This window comes from Protopterus annectens, chromosome 9.part0 (assembly GCF_019279795.1).
Source record: "Protopterus annectens isolate FY-2018-M chromosome 9.part0, PAN1.0, whole genome shotgun sequence".
NCBI classification, from domain to species: domain Eukaryota; kingdom Metazoa; phylum Chordata; order Ceratodontiformes; family Protopteridae; genus Protopterus; species Protopterus annectens.
In genome coordinates this window covers 406,016,954-406,029,201 of record NC_056743.1, presented here as the reverse complement: position 1 = coordinate 406,029,201, position 12,248 = coordinate 406,016,954, and the positions used below count along the sequence as shown (strand labels likewise).

Here is a 12,248-nt window from a genome sequence, read left to right as displayed (position 1 = left end):
CCCATTATAGAGTGCAATGCCCCTTTTGGAATGTACCTCACAAGACATCTGCAGCAGCTGGAAAGGCTACAGAAGTACCTCACAAAGAGGATTAGTGGCCTCAAACAAATGCCCTACACTGACCGTCACAAAAAACTCCAGCTTTACTCCGTAGCATATCGCCTACTCCGAGGTGATCTCTGCCTAACATTTAAAGCTATGTCAAACCCAAAGCTGTTGGACATGCTACACCTAAAGAAATCCCAATCCCTCTGAGCTACACGCTCTAGGGACTTAAACCTTGTCACTACAATAAACAGAACATGCTGGAGGGATAGATTCCTATCCCAGAGACTTCCCATACTCTGGAACAGGCTACCCATCTATGTCAAGCAAAGTTTTTCATTAACACTCTTCAAGAAAAATCTTGATGGGTGAATGGGAAATAGGAAATACACCCGGGGATCACTTCTGTGTCTCTGCTCGACAGTGGAACAAGAAAATAACTTTCTTGGGTGGCGTAAGCCAGGGAACCTTGTTGGCTAGGCTTACGTAGGCCCTTGTGCCGATAGCCTAGTAACTACCTATGAACCTATGAGTATAAAACAGCAGTGCAACTAGTACTTCTGTTTGATACAGAAACACGAGCAGTGAAGGGAGAGAAACTGAAGAAGCTAGAAGTGATGGAGATAAAGTAACCAAGACGGCTAATAAAATGCATACCGTGGGGCAGATGAAAACAAATGACACCAGATTAGAAGAGGGAGTCTCTCCATGATGGCAGTGACACAAATAAATAGAAGTAAATAATTCTTTTGACATTTTCAGTTTAAGACATGGAAGTCCCACTTTCTTTCCCTCAAAGGAAATAAAGAGCAGGACAGAACTTCTGACATCCTACGTCCTTGTCCACACAGTATGTGACTTGCTACTGGACATCCAAATAATTAAATCATTTTTTTCTCCTGTTTTGGGGTTCAGGAAAGAAGATGGTGAGATGGACAGATTGATTTAATGTACATTTGGGTATAAAATGAAGGGATTGTTCTTAAAGTCATCTTGTCTTTGTGGAAGATGAGGAAGGATTAGACCCCTGACTGTGTTTCATTTGGGCTGGACTGTCGAGATCAGCAGCCTGATCCCGAGTCCCGCCCTGCCGGTTTAAATCCGCCAGCCTTTTTTTTTTTTTTTTTTTGATTGGCCCTGGCATGCGCCTCTGGCCAATCAAATCATCCTAAAAAACTGTCTTGTTCTTGTGTAGCGCATTAAACAGAAGTAGCTCCGTTTTTAAGCCCCCATTAACGGCCATACGGGCTAATCAAAATAAGCTAAAAACACGGAGCTACTTCTGTGTGAGAACTGCAAAAATGCATTCAACAAAAGAGAAAGAATTAAAGAAAAATTTTTTTTTTTTTTTTCTTCACTTCACTGAAAGACCTTTTTTTTTTTTGTCCCTACCTGGCTGGTTGGAAATCTGGCAACCCTGGATTAGACAGACATAAGAGCAACTCAGATACTCTTTTAGCTAGTCAAAACAGTGAACAAAACAGTGCTCCACATTAAGAATTTCAAGTCAGCCCGAAAATCTGGTTCAAAGTGTGGAAGGGTTCGCTTTTCCAGAACAAAGTTAAGATGCCATGACAGGACTAACGGTCTTCTAGGAGATTTAATATGTAACACCCCTTTCAGAAATTGCTTTACTTGAAATAGGGAGGAAAGGGTGGGGGAAGGATCCAATGGCAGACAAGAAGAAATAGCTGACAGAGACACCTTGATGAAAGTATAGGCCTGATTTGAGCAATTCACATAGGTAGTGGAGAAAATATCCACTTTGCCAAATTTGGTTTTCTAGCAGCAGGTTTTATGTCTCCCTTTAACAACTGTTGCATGTTCCCAAGAAAGGTGTCTAAATGGGATCAAAAACCTATCATCCAGACAATCAGATATAGGTTCTGTAGGTTAGGATGGATCAATGATCTGTCCTGTCTGAGCATGTCCATTCTTTGAGGAAGTTAGTGATAACTTGCCTTGGCCAGATTCATGAGAATTGAGTCTTGATGTTGTCTGCATCCAAAAGGAGATACCAGAATTACCTTTGGAAAGCCTTTTGTATCTTTAATGAAACTCTGATTATCAGTGGGAGGGAAGTGGGGGGTTGGTGGATGCATGAAGATACATTCAAATCTATGAGAAAGAAAACTCATCTACTTTCCTGGACTTTCTGCAAGTCATCATGACACAGAAGGTCTTTAACTGTCTGTTGGAAATTGAGGCAAACAGATCTACTTGGTGAGTTTCCCACAGGTGGACAATCTCCTGGAAGACCTAGTGGTGTAACATCTATTAGTGAGGGCCTGTCCTAGATTTGTTCAGAGTGTCTGCTGCAGTGTTCTACTCTGATGGAATATATGTGACCTGAAGGCAGAGATTATGCTAAGCTGCTGTTTTCCAGATAATCGTGGCTGGTCTGTTTAAGGGTATGACCAGGTTCCATTTATGTGCCACATCACAGTGGAGATGGCTGTAATTACCAGTGGTGTCCAGAAGTACACAGTTGATACAAGGTTCTTAATGCATTTATCAAGCCCATCATATCCCTGAAGTTTACATGTTTCTTTTTGAAATGTGAATCCTAAGTTCCCTGAACCTAGATCCTCTTGGACAATGCCCAAGAGGCAAAATCTGAAGAACTTGTTGTCACAAATTGTGTTGGAGTGGGAAGAGAAATGGAAAGACAGAGTGACCTGGTTTGCCCACTACAAAAGTTTATTTTTGACAAGTCTGACACTAGTACAGCAAAGGACAGGAAATGCTGGTGGTGAGTCCAAACTGATCTGAGGAACCATTGACTTTTCCTCAAATGTAGCTTGTCCAAGAGGAACCATGAGGATACTTGATGCCATGTAGCCTGGAATCATGAGATAACCTATGGTCATGGACTGATGAGCTATATCCAAGAACTGAAGATGGCAACAGTGCATCTTTTTTTGGCAGAAGATACACCACCATGAGGGATATGTGCAGCAAACATCCCAGAAAAGTCAACCTGTGAGAAGGCCTTAAAGAAATTTTTTTCTAGGATGAGTTTGGATCCTAGAATTTGAAACAGTTTTATTATGAAGTAAAGAGACATCTGAGAATGTTGAAAGGATTCTGCTAAATTCAAGCAATCATCCAAATAGGGACAAATACGGACCTCTTGCTGTCTGCAAGAAGCAATAACTGGTGCCAGGCACATTGTAAATACCCCTGAAAGAACAAAGGATGTGAAAGCAAACTGAAAATGTTATCCAAGCATATAGAATCTTAAATATGGTCTAAAGTCTTTCTGAACTGGAATGTAGTGGTAAACATCTTTGAGAGCCAGGCTCACAAGAAAAGAGTGTGGAGGAATATTGGGAAAACAGATGTTTGTAGGGTAAGCATCTTGGATTTTGGCACCTTTTAGAAATACAATTAGAAAGAAAAGTTCCAGTAAACTTCTCCAAATGTCTTCTTTCTTGGGTACTAAAATGTCCTGGAATAGAACTGTCTTTCTTAAGCTGCATGTGAGACATTTATAAAAAGGATGTGTACTGACTGTGGGTAGTGACTTCCTCGGAATAATACAACTGGAGAATGAGGGACTCAAACTCAGAGCTATAACTTTGTTAGAAGCTAAATAAATAGTTTTACTCTCTACAATATTCTTCTTGACTTACCAAAAATTTGGCAACTTTTTTGTGATTGTATTAATTCCAAAGGTTTAAAAAAAAATAATAAATTTTCAACATTTGATCTGAGGCACTCCAGACATGAACTGTTATGTCACTGCTCCATTCCATTGTGAAAGACGATTTTGCAGGATCCATTACATATGCTGTGTAAAAATAAGTTCACACTGCACTTCCTGAATTATAATAGCTCAAAAATGACAGCTGAATTTCCCACATTCTCATAATATGTTTACCCAAGCTCATCACTTTATATGCAACTGTCATCATCATCATCATCATCTTCTTTCGGCTGTTCCCTTTAGGGGTCACCACAGTGGATCATCTGTTTCCATTTCTTCCTGTCCTCTGCATCTTGCTCCGTCACACCAACCACCTGCATGTCCTCTCTCACCACATCCATAAACCTTATCTTAGGGCCTTCCTCTTTTCCTGTTACCTGGTAGCTTCATCCTTAGCATCTTTTTCCCAATATACTCAGCATCCCTCCTCAGCACATGTCCAAATCAACGTAATCTTGCCTCTCCAACTTTGTCTCCAAACCTTCCAACCTGATCTTAACATCTTTAACTCTGCTACATCCAGCTCTAACTCCTGCCTTTTTGTCAGTGCCACTGTCTCCAACCCATATAACATAGCTGGTCTCACTACCCTCTTGTAGACCTTCCCTTTCACTCTTACTGGTACTCGTCTGTCACAAATCACTCCTGACACTCTTCTCCACCCACTCCATCCTGCCTGTACTCTCTTCTTCACCTCTCTTCCACACTCATCGTTACTCAAGCAACTGTAATATAAATAAAATATGCAGGGGACAAGCCGCCCTGCACACCCAATGTAGGGCACTTCATACCCCACAGTCCCCTTACTTTATTATTCTCTCTCCAAAGTTACTGCACTTTGGAGAAAGTGCAAACACTGCCAGATAATGTAACACAAATCCTGGTCTATTCCCAATGTGCACTGATTTCTGACCACTGAATAACTCACCAAGTTGTAAGTTTACACCAAACTGGGCTGCAAACAAGTCAAAAAGAAAAATGCAAACAAATGCCAACTTAGGCAAATGTTTCTTCAGCTCAGAAGTCAGAGTTAATTTCGTGCAATTGCAAGAGGAACAAAGTGATGCTCTATGATGAAAACGTGCAATAACAATATTATACGTTATCAAGTGATACCATAAAACTGACGAACATTTTTAGAAATAACATTCATAGCTGCCAAACAGATAGACTTATGTTCATAAATCAATAGCTTATTACTTTATCTTTCTGATAGTTTTGATATAGTACATACAAAATACTATATAGCAGCAGTCATAATTAAAATGAAGAGGAAATGTTTTTAGAGCAATAAAATCAAGTGTAATCTTTGATGGTGCATTTCTTTTATTCCATACAATACTAAATTAGTGATTCTGTTACACAAACCAGTTAATCTAAACTTTATATATACAAAGTACAAATGCCCATTCTGTAAGTGCAACATAAAGCAGTTAGAAGTGGGCACAGGATAGATATTACTACAAAGCCAGGCAGCGTAAGGTTCTATTTCACAATGTGCCTGGGCACATTGTAGTATCTATTTCGTAGTAACGCTGCCCCCAACCCCCGGTGCCTTTTTGCTCACACAGACATGTCCTTGGCACATTACATAGCCTTTTGAGAATCTTCTGCGTATCTGCTGATAATATTATAATAATTTCAGTCATATTTGGAGTTGCAGTGAACTCAAATGGCAAATACATTTTCCAGTGGTTCTATCAAATTTTGAGCCTTTGTTCTTGTATTCCTTCTGAACTCCTACTCTTCTGTGTAAACCTTCCATTTCTTCTACCATTTGTTCCAGCCCTTTACACCACATGCAGTCTAGTCTTGGTTCTACTCCTACAACAGCCTTCCTCTTCCTTTCTCTCCTTCCATACATTTTTTTCTTTTCCTACATCTTTATTCTTCTGTACAAATTACTTTGTTTTCCACCTTTCAGGTCCATGTTACCAGTTAACCAGGAGCATTGTTGTCAGACTCCAACCAATCACTAAATGTAGACACTTAGATTTTTAATGAAGCTATTTCTGGAGTTGATGTAATATTTTGTGCATGCATTCATCAATGAAATGTGTCAGCACAGCTCCCCCATCTCATGTCCATTAAATGAAATGTGTCAGCACAGCTCCCCCATCTCATGTCCATTAAATGAAATAATCAGCACAGCTCCCATCTCATGTCCATCCATTAAATGTAAATGTGTCGGCTCCCCATCTCATGTCCATTAAATGAAATGTGGAAATGCACTCCTCCTCTATGTCCATTCATTAAAATGTGTCCAGCACAGCTCCCCCTCATGTGTCCATTAAATAAATGAAATGTCAGCACAGCTCCATCATGTGTCCATTAAATGAAATGTGTCAGCACAGCTCCCCCATCTCATGTCCATTAAATGAAATGTGTCGGCACAGCTCCCCCATCTCATGTCCATTAAATGAAATGTGTCGGCACTAGCTCCCCAGCAGCTCCCCCATCTCATGTCCATTAAATGAAATGTGTCAGCACAGCTCCCCCATCTCATGTCCATTAAATGAAATGTGTCAGCACAGCTCCCCCATCTCATGTCCATTAAATGAAATGTGTCGGCACAGCTCCCCCATCTCATGTCCATTATTGTTCCAACTACTAGTCCCTGGGAGATGTGCAGAGTTGCATTACATGCATGATGCGTATTACTCTGAACTGTTTTACAAAGTGTAAGTCTCATTCTACTTACTAGCACAGTACAGAATTTCTAAACATACACTGCAACTAAAAAATTGCTTTTGTTTCTTTCATCCCAAATTAACAGCACATTTCTACTTAGTTTAATGCTGTCAATAAAGATGACACTAAAAAATAATAATTCAAAATGCAAACACAGCATAAGTGTACACACGGGGTTACTTATGTGACTCTGAAAAAGTAATATATGCCTACATGGTGTCAATAAGCACCGACAGGTTACAGCATTTCTGCCGACGGAGTGTTATTATACTGCATATCTATTAACTATCTCTATTAACAGATTTTATTCAGAAGCAAAGGCATTACACTTTCACAAAGGAGAATAAGAGTCTTGAATCTGCCCTGCTGTTATTCATCACAGATGCAATATTAGATTCTTTACATGTTTTAATGTATTTTTTAAAAGTGAGAAAAAGAACAGGTAAGTGAACACAATTCTCAGCAAGTTCATTGGCAACATTTCTGCATAACTCATGTTACCTAACCATGTGCTTCTTTCCCTGGCTACATCTTTTCATTGCAGAACTCATTGTCAGCTGCTACATACCGGTTAGTATCTGTTTACAAGCTGCAAACTCCCATTATGATTTGCAGCTCATGTTTAATTTGGTGCAAATACTGAATATTTAAACTGCATTTTGTGAACCAATTTTAGTAGATAAATGAGCCACTAACACATTAATTTACACTGTTTATCTTTCTGTCATAATATAGGGCAGCTGCGATGGTGCAGCGGTTAGTGTTGCCGCCTCACAGCAAGAGGTTCTCTTCAGCTGGGGTGCCTTCTGTGCAGAGTCTGCATGTCCTCCTTGTGGTTGCATAGGTTTCCACCCACATCCCAAATACATGCTGTAGGTGGACTGGACACTCTAAATTGGCCCTAGGCATGAGTGCGTGTGTCTTCTGTAGAAGGTTGGGCACCAGGCTGGCACCTCAACACTGTAAAACTCCACTGCTAATCATGAGCGGACAGGTGATCCGCTGTGGCGACCCCTAACTAGGAAAAGCTGAAAGAAGAAGAAGATCTTTCTGTCATAATATACTGATAATGAACTTCTGTGGCTCTGATTTCTAGTATCTAGTGGTTCACACACACACAAAGATACCCAGAGTGAAGCTATATACATGAAACTCTGGCTAGCTTAGCCTCTGGTAATGTTGAACAAGAATTTGAAGATATTTTTGAAAGCAATACAGTGATATTGATTTCCATATCAGCATTCAGGATACAACTGTACTCTGATAACAGTTGTCCTGTGCCTTTTATACTGGAAGCCTTTTTTATTTTTTTGTTACATTTGAACTCTTCAGTTGCTTTGCATATTTTATTGATTTTTTGACAACTACTAAATGAGAATTACTTATTACTGATATTAAGAGATTACTTGCAATAAGGATTTATGTGACTTGACCCCAAAAGCATTTTCTGTGAAAAGGAAAATATTCTAAAAATGCTAGCATAAACTACCTTTTCAGAACTTCCAAAGAACCTTTTTTTTTTAGGACGAATATGTGCTCACCCCAAAATTCACATATAGAAACTCTGAGGTCGCACAACAGTGGAGAACAAGGCAAACTTCACTGCTGATGAAATTAGTTTCAGGAAAAGTACTTCAATCATTTTACATTCACTAAAACTACATTTCATAAATCAACAGAAGTCTCTGTAATGTATGAGGCCAGTACACAGAAAAATAGAAAGAAAATGCTAATTCAAGTTTAGAGAGAGGTACACAGTGGTGTTACAGACGTGATGTCACTGGTCACCAGGTAGGCAGCTGATACATAGTCCCCATGCAAATGAGATATACAGCCTGAATACCAACACTAATACAATTCCCAGACAGCTATACTACATAAATAGTTGTCTACAAAAAGTGCAGTACATGATAAATGGCCTACTTTGGTTACCAGTAAGACTGTATGCAACAGGCATTAGAATGCTCAGCACCTAAAACTTATCCAGGCTGCTTGGTCTCCAGTTTATTGCTGTGTTAAAAGTTTGGTACACAAATGTCTCAGCTTGTACTTTTGCAAAAAATGGTGTATTTTCTCTTCAGTCACTAATTTTTAACTGCCTTCAATCTGCTTTGCATGTGTGTATTTGAGTATGACTGACTGCTAGTTCTCCATTTGTACATAAATTTATTCTTACTTCTGACCAATTTTTACTGTTCCTCTTTCTTTCCTCCTTGGGCAGGTCGGGCATTAAGCCTTCTTCTACCATGCCAAAACCGATGTTTAAAAACCACAACTGCACTACACCTATGTCAGAGCAATTTTGTCCTATGACAGGTATGTTATTTGTATGTACCACCTAGGCAAAAGCCACGGGAAGAATCACTACGTGATGAGCTTAAAATGATAACATGCCACCCATATGCAATGCAAAAAAAACATGCTAATACCTTATGAAACAAGCTCTTGCAGGTAAATAAAAGCATCCAAAGCCAGGCCCATTACTGGATTCCAATGTCAGCCCCTTCATTTTGACCTGGAACATTTCTAAGAAAACCCCAATCAAAAGAATGAAAACTAGTGTACACTAACAAGACCCTTCACTCGAGATCTTGACTCGTCTTAGCATTGGTAAATCTATGGGCACTGAGCACATCACTAACTTGCTGGAATAAAAGGAGAACCCAGCTGCTATTTTAATTGTGGAGTCTTCCCCAAACCATCACATTCAATCAGTCCAGGTCCTCCCCCCACAATTATGAAATCTTATCAAAAGCAGGCATTCAGCTTAACTGAAGGATGTCTGTGTCAAGCTCCTCGATCGATCCACCTGGTTAAGGGTGGTGCAAGGGGTGTGTGTCAGAGAAGGAATCTTTAGCTTTTTCTCCAGTGCAGGTTCTTGGCATTCACTGTTGCTTTATTTCATAACACCAACACCAAGGCTTCTACTGCTGAGATCTAATACTGTCAGTTTTCTATAGTCATAGTATCTCCATTTTTAAGGCCTACAGATGAGGCCCTGATTCCACCCTAGGTCAGGTTAATGGCACCAGTTTTCCATGATTCCAGCTGCCTAAACAGTTAGATTGGAGATGATGGTCTCAGGATGAAGAGAAGCTTAGATGCCAATATATTCAGCACCACTTATTATGAGGCCAGTGCTGTCACTGAATCTGGTGGCACAACAACACTATATACAAGTGCAAATGGGGCCATAAGCAATATGCCATACAAACATACCTGTAGCAGCATCCCTTTCCAGACCAGACATCAGAGGTGGCCTTCCTCAGAAAGACTCAAAAAATGTAGCAAATACAAAAGGTTTCTTTTCAATTCCCATGTTAGATATGGGTAACTCCCACATGATACAATGTTTAAAGAGTTTCTGCACATAATGCAGGACAAAGGGGAGGTGGTCCGCTGATCCAGTCTCTCCAGGGAAGGTTCCAGCATGCTTGCCATTTTCCCCCACAATCCTCCAGGTTGTTTACCCCTTTGCTGTGCATTTTAAGACTCAACCTGTCATGTGGCAACTGAGATATGGTGTGCCATGCAAAATGGATAGAACTGTCTGTCTGCCAAGGCAGTGTACTATCTGGTCAGAAACCTCCCTAAACAAGATCCAAATGTCCCCTTAATTGACCTATAAAAGACTTCCAAGCTGCAGAGTTCATCTGTCTATCACCCTGATAGGGAATCTAATGTAGTGTAGAGATTCTAAAATTCTGTGTTCCCAACCTCTACTTTCTTCTTGAAGGTGATGAACTATTTGATGCAAATGGAGTATTTTCGAAGAGAAGTGCAGGATATAAAGCCTTATGTCTTAGAGAAGATATTTGCTAGGCCTCTGAAAGGAAAGCTGTGGACCCAGGCCACAACCTCCATCAACATGAGAATGACATGGTCAATGTAAATTACACTGTGGCCAAGTGTGTGATTCCAGCAGCAGGAGCCAACATGGCCATTCACTGCCACTGCTACCTCATGGACCTTTATGGACATTAAGGTACTATTCTTGTGTTTCCCTTTACCGGACCCCTCTTGTTCAATGGTAATGTTAAATAACACCTGAAGGACACAGAGAAGCAGACCAAACACTTTAAATAAAACTTCCCATTTCCCCAACTTTCTTATAATAGAACAGAGAATAGACAGCATAGAATGTGGTTGTGATGGGGGGTCATCTAACCACGCCCATAGCAGAGTGATCAGTTAATTGCTGGTAGGAGCCATGCTTAGCTGGGCAAATTCCAGCAAGTCAGCAACAGAGAGTTAGTGGCAGCTGCTGTTCAGTGTGAGTCTGCAGACAGCCTCATGTTGGTCAGCTTAACATCTGAAGGTCTTTTCAGTTGTTCTACTCTGGAGACAGTTGGGGAGATGCCTGTCCCTCCACCTATCATAGTGCTCCATGATTATCCAACTCAGGTGAGTTTAGATATATTCGGAGGCATAAAATTCCATTCCTAAAACCCTCCCTCACTCCCTGAAAGTCATCCAACTATGTGGAGACCTTGATCCCATGCAGAGTCTCACCCATCAAAAGACTAAGACAAGATGAGCAGTGCTGAATCCCATACAGACATAGATATCTAAGATGTCCCACAAGACCAAAAAGAATAAGAATCTTATTCCTGAGTCTCTTAGCTGCCAAAAAAGCTGTGATTATGTTGGATCCTTCAAAATAGTAGTGGTGTAAAATATTTTACTTTGTCTGTCACAAGAACATAGGGCATGGTCTTTGATCTTTCAAGGCACCTGTCATCACATAATCAATGAGCACTAGAAGTGCCTGCATTTCAGATTAGAGCCAATCACTGTCAGTTCAGGAGCCTTCTGTTTGGTCTCACCATGAAACCACAAGACTCTGCAAGGGATCAAGGTCTTCCCATAGTTGGATGAATGGTTTCTTTAGACAAACAGGTCCAGCACAGGGAATTCACTGAACAGATTGTTTTAGTCTCTGGGCATTGCAGTCAACCTGGCAAAGTCACAATTGCTACCCTCTCAATATATTACCCTCACATGCTTTACATTGGCCATGATGTTCTTTATACCCTTCCTCTCTACAAAGACCATTCAAACACTCCAGGCCTCCTTTCAAGTCATCTTTACTTCCCACAGAGCTGTCTTCAATTCCTTGGGTACACTGCAGGATCTTTTCTCATGGTGTCCCATTTCATGTTACAGACAAGAATATTAAAGTGACTACTACAGCGGAAACAGTGTTGTCATCAGTAGCCCATGGCCCAAAATATACATATAGCAGAATAATGCAGAACCAACTCAGTACGGTGGATGTGTTCAAAAAAGTTTTTATGGGCAGACACTTTCAGTTGCCTTTCCCAAATGGCATATCTAACACAGATGTAGAGAAAGGGGGTATGTTAGAGAGCAGACAGAACAGGGAAATTGGATCAGACAGAATCTCACATTCACATTAGTGTTTTGCAGCTGTATTTTTCAGGCCTTCAAGACCCAGTGTCATATGGGACTGTTGCAGTCCCTACAGACATCATCATAGCAGTTTGTGAAAACAATCATTTCTTCTCTCACATGCAAAGAAGCAATGTATCTCTGGAAGTGGACCACAGACAGCAACAACCTTATGATGGTAGTGTACATCCTGGGAGATGCCAACTCACTGGCTAATATACTCAGCGGGTACCCCTCCTTATCTCAGCCAAATGGTCAATGAGCCAAGGCTTAGCCATCAAGATCTTTCTTAGGAGGAGCAGGCAGTAATTGATTATTCTGCATCAAATACAAAGTGTTGCCTCTACTTCTCACTCATTCCCCTCCCAAACAAACACTGAGGTATGCAGTA

The 12,248-nt window shown here is 40.6% G+C and overlaps 1 protein-coding gene across 7 annotated transcripts in view; it reads right to left on the bottom strand.

The window, feature by feature from the left end:
* DMTN (dematin actin binding protein) overlaps positions 1 to 12,248 on the bottom strand; it is a 1,900,252-nt gene that overhangs the window by 1,528,392 nt on the left and 359,612 nt on the right. The gene's annotated exons all lie outside the window — the stretch shown is intronic.